We start from the raw sequence: 6000 nt of genomic DNA, 5'->3' as shown, positions 1-6000 counted from the left end.
GTGTGTAGAGGTTCGTGGTGGTTGTGATTATGTATATTTCCCCAATGCCCGTGAGGTATTGGCCAGCAATATGTGTCTCTTCCAGCAAATAGAGGAATACCCTGAGGTAGTGGGTGCAATAGACTGCACGCACATACGCATCAAAGTACCAGCCGGTGAGCGGGGTAGGGCCTACATTAACCGCAAGGGCTTCCCCTCCATCAACTGCCAGGTCATGTGTGATGCCCAGGGCATAATAATGAATGTGTGTGCTGGCTGCCCTGGGAGCTACCATGATTCCCACAGCTGACATTTGATGCAGCTGTACCAGACATTTGCCAATGGGGACATCCCACATGGACACCTAGTGTGGGATGCAGGTTATGCACTGGAGCCGTGGCTGATGACACCCATCAGAAATGCACACACACCTGAACAGGAACGCCATAATGAAGCACACGCACAAACACGTAATGTAATAGAGCGTGTGTTTGGGCTGCTCAAGTCACGGTTCCGGTGTCTGTACACATCTGGTGGAGCCTTGCAGTACACACCAACTACATGTACCCAAATTGTCATGGTATGTGCTATGCTACATAATATGATCTTGCGAAAACAGCTGCAGCAGGACCAGCATAGGGCTGGGCCAAACAGCCCCCCACCATTGTCAAGGCCATCACAGGCAGAGCGTGACTCGGAGGAGGAACAACCTGAGCCTGCCCCAGTAGGCCGAAGGAGGCGTGCTCAGTATGCCCTGGCCTTGGCAAAGAGGCAACGCATAGCACATACACTGGCTCAGTAGGAACCCTGGGAATGATACCCCCTCTGACTCACTCAAATAATAACAGGGATGCCTAAAATGACATGACCTGCTCACAAACATGTACAGGGAGTGTAATATGTGCATCCAACAGAGGCAGCCCTGCAGCACCACCTGAGGCATGAATGCCATGTGTTAAGTAATGTAACACCATGTACTATATGCACAACTGAGGACCGTGACTAACATCCTACCCTCACCAAGCATCATGCCACAATATGACAATGAGATGATCAAGTGCAATAATTGGCTGAAGTATCGCAGTTAGTCAAAGGGGATCCAATGTGTGCCAGCCTGGGATGACATGCTGAGCATGACATGATGCCCCACCTGCTAGGACTGGCATGCACCTATCAGTGCAGGCCGTATGGATACTGGCAAAGGCTGTTGTTACACACAGCATGCCCTGAATGGGTAAGGCTTAAAACACAAACCTACCTCCATAGGTATCAGAAGGGATAAGAACCTAGATGTAATGCTACCCAATGCCAGAAGTCTAAACAGCAAGATGCATTCAGTCTAAACTCACCCAGTATGGAGAATGTTGATATCTGTGCTGTAACAGAAAATTGGGTCAAGGCCCACAACAGCACCCTAACACTACCAGGTTACACCTCATACTGTGCTGTACAGCCTCAAAACATGGAAAAAGCTACAAAAGGAGGGTGACTAGCAATAATTGTCAAGGATAACCACACCCCCATGTTGGTACCACAACAAGAAGCAGCATGGACTAGCCATGGTCAAGTAACAGTGGCTAAAACTGCCCCCCAGTTTATAGCCTGCTACAGACTACCGTCCCAACACCAGGAACTGCACCTGGCCTATGCTGGAATACATGAATATATCAAGTCCTCCAAACCACATTATATTGGGTGACTGAAAATACCCAGACATAGACTGGGAGCATTATACTAGCTCCAACACTGTAGGACAAAAGTTCATAGAATCCATAAACCAAAATGCCCAGAAACAACGTACCACTCCCACAAGAGGGGTAAGCATACTGGATGTGATAATCAGCAACATGGGTACTGGATGGCAAGACGAGATGTGTATTGCTCACTGGTAAAACCAGACCATAGAGTAATCACACTGGATATACAAATCCTGACCACAGTCCCTGGCCAGAAAACCACAGTGAAAAACATGTGTAAAGCGATATTTGCACTCCTCCAAACTGATGTGGAATCCATTAAAGGTCCTGTGCAGGTGCAGAATATGGGCCACACCTCAGAACCTGTAATACAGCCATTCCATGAACACTGCCAGGAATGCTTGGATTATGCAATCCTAAATTAAAACAAGACACAATGCCATACACGCAGGCATCTGGCATGGTGGACACCAGCCATAACCAAACCATGCAAGAGAATGAGGAAGCTACTACATGATAGAGCAAACATAAAAAAAGAAGTAATCACTGATCAGTAGTATGGCAATAAAATATGTCCAGACATACAATCCACTAAGGCCAGCCACAACAAGTTGAATCTGTGAATCTTGAGGCAATGTTACACCTGCCCCAAGTACACAGACAACCTCCCAACTCCCCAAGAAATACAAATATATGTGAGAGATGCAACCATCTATCCAAACTGGAGGCTGAACTCCCTCAACTCAGTACTCCCAAAACTAGTCAGGAGGAGAAGGTAACCACACACACCACAAACCCAGTCCCACATAGACCTATCACAACTGCAAACCAAAGACATAAACACAGAAAAACATTCCCGGAGGCCCGAATTACAAACACACCACACCAACAGAGGCCTCCAAAGCAGACACCCAATCAAACAACCTCCAAACATAGCACATGCAACACATAGTACACAAAGCTGGTGTGCCAAACAGTCACAGGCTAGAAGGAGAAACAACATGACTGATACAGTTGTAATAGGTGACTCCATAGTGAGACACGCTGCTGTCCCGCACACCAGACTGAACAAGTGAAAGGGTACAGTAAGCTGCCTGTAGGCTGCTACAATATGCCACATAACACAAGTATGCAGGTCACCCCAAAGCAAGTAGAAATATGATGCAGTCATAGTCCATGCTGGTGTGAATGACCTGAGATGTACCTCAATGGACTACATGAAAAGAGACATAGATGAGCTCTCTGATTATGTAGTCCAGGCCGGTATGACACTAACGGTTTGCAGCATCCTACCCTTACCAAGAATGATGTCACAGTACAAACATGGAATGATCAGTTATAACAAGTGGCACAATTACTGGTGTCATTCCAAGGGGATCCAATGTCTGTCTGCTTGGGATGTCAAGCTTGACAAGCCATGCAGCTGTTCCAGGGATGGCTTGCACCTGTTACCCCTGGGCGTCTGGATATTGGATAAGGCTTTTGCCACCTCCATAGAGCCTTTTGTAGGCAAGGCTGAAAAGACTAACCCACCACTATACAAAACATAAGTGGTAAGAAACATAAGGGTAATGCTGACCAATGCCAGATGTGTAAACCCCAATATGCATGCTCCCGAGGCCATCCCCAGTATGGAGAACATTGATGTCTGTGCAGTGACAGAAACCTGCTGCAAGCCTCCTGACAGCACACCAGCACTACCAGGTTATACCACATATCATGTGTCATGGCCCCAAAACCTGGAACAAAACATAAAGGAGGGTGAGTATCCATATTCAGCACAGACACCCATATGTCCAGGTAACTGACAATGCACAAGGCATTGGAGTCCACCCATGTGCAACTAACCATAGGCAAGACTGCTGTACAGTCTGTAGCATGCTACAGACCACACTCACACACAGGAACCCCACCCAGCCATCCTGAAGACACTGGACAGTATGAATGTCCCACCAAATACCAAACAAGGAACTCACAAATTACCACATAGGTGGTAAACCATTATGTATGGAAGGAGTAATCAGGGACCTAGGGACACAAGTGGACAGTAACCTGTTATGTGACACTCACATTGCCAATGTGGCTAGGAAGACTGTCTATATTGGACACCGTATCATGAAAGGATTCACATCTACGTCAACAGAGGTCATTGTGCCCCTATTCTGTTCTCTTATCACACCCATAATCTAGTACAATGCCTCATTTGGGATGTACCTTACCTGACACCTGCAGCAGTTAGAAAGACCTCAAAGGTACCTCACCAAGAGGATAAAGGGTCTCAAATATATGTCATATGCTGCCTGGCTGTAGACACCCCAGCTGAATGCAGTCACATACTGCCTACACAGAGGCATTGCATGCCTGTTGTACAAGGCCATGTCCAACACAGGAGTAATGGACATGCTCCACCCCGAAAACTCAAAGCCATCGGAGCTGTGAGAGTGAGAGATGTCAACCTCAACACATAATGAAATAGGATGTGCTGGAGGGACAGATACATAACCCAGAGGCTCCCCACACCCTGGAACAGAATCCCACTCCATGTTAGGCAGAGCCCCTCACTGACACTCTTCAACAGGAATCTTGCCAAGTGGATGGATGATCGTAGAGTTACACTGGGGTCTTCACTGTGTCACGTCCAGACAGAGGCACAGCAAAGCAAATCATAAATGGCCATAATATTCACATAGCAAAGGGTGGCGAAAGACACACACACTCTGGCTAGGCTTACAAATGCCCTAGGGTGGATAGCCTAGTATGAACCTATGAACCTATGAGGATACAAATTGTACAGGACACTAAGGATAATCCCAAGGCTTCCACAACTGATGTTAGGAACCGTGTTGGGAATTCACAGATATGCTCTGAATCACACAAATATTACAAACAACATACCAAACACACACACATATTGCCAACATACATCCTGACATGTGCAGTGCAACCCCCCCCCCCCCTGAATGCAAAATATCTATCCCAGCAGACTGCTGGCCCCCTGACATTGCAGATGCTGAGGTAACAGCCAGCATCTACAAAGTAAAACACACAGCAGCAATGGTATGAGATGGTGTCCTGGGCTGAGTCCAACATGGACTCCAAGAAGAATGGAATGCCAAATCAAACTACTGCTCAATGTCAGCCTTACCACAGGATATGTACCCAAAGAGCAGTGTACAACAACAGTGGTCCTTCTCAACAAAGATGTTGCCTGAATGGATACTGAAAACTACCACCCCAGAATCCTGAGAAGCTCGGTCTGCACAGCTATGGAAAGGATCAGCATGTACCGCAGACATAAAGATATTGGTGACCTACTGACACCGGACCCTACCCAGTGTGGCTTTCTTAAGTGCATATCCTGCCCCTAAACATGTTTGACTCATATGAAACAGTCATTAAGGTCATTGATGAGGGCAATGTGGTCCACACAGTGTAGCTGGACCTTGCAAAGGCTTCTATACAATACCCTACGTGTTCATTATAGATATGCTCACCAGCTTAAATATAAACCCCTATGTCAGTAGAGGGGTTGCAAACCAGACCAAGGACAGAACTGACATGGTCAGACATGCTGCAGCCATGTCAGACTACAAACCAGATATAACTGGCATCACACAAGGCTTGATCCTGGGACCTCCCTTGTCTGGTATATATGTCCCATAGGTACAGGCCAACATGGAAGGACTGTGTCTGAACATGTTTGCAGAGGACTACAAACTGCTCACCATATGTGACCCTCCAGCTGACACAAGCATCCCACAAAAGGGCCACATAGGAACAGACAACTGGTGCCATAGCCATGTCAGCAAGCTAATTGCAGAAAAGTGTATAGTCAACCCCTGTGGATATACAGTAAGTGCCCACCAATTACCACATAGGTGTTAACCCATTATGTACTTAACATGTAATGAGAGACCTGGGGACACAAGGTGATAGATATCCTGCATTGGACAAACATGTGGCTGTAGTGTTTACAGAAACATACCATATACCCACCTAATCATGAAGGTTGCCAGATCTAGATAAGGGGAGGTCATTGTGGCTCTGCAGTCATCCTTCATCAGCGTTACAATTGACTACAATAGCCCCTGAGGGATGTACCTCAGCAGACACCTCCATCAACTGTAAAGTCCCCAACAGTACCTCACCAGGAGTATCAAAGAGCTTGCACAGATGCCATGTGTTGCCTGATTAAACAAACTGCAGCTACACACACTGCCATACTGCCCACCCAGAGGCAATCTGTGCCTGATGTATAAAGCCATGTCCAAGCTGGTATCAATAAACATGCTGCACCTTGTACAATCTGAATGGCAGTGAGCTA

This window comes from Protopterus annectens, chromosome 2.part2 (genome assembly GCF_019279795.1).
Source record: "Protopterus annectens isolate FY-2018-M chromosome 2.part2, PAN1.0, whole genome shotgun sequence".
Lineage (NCBI taxonomy): Eukaryota > Metazoa > Chordata > Ceratodontiformes > Protopteridae > Protopterus > Protopterus annectens.
The sequence above is the reverse complement of the archived record's forward strand: the minus strand, read 5'-3'. Positions refer to the sequence as shown.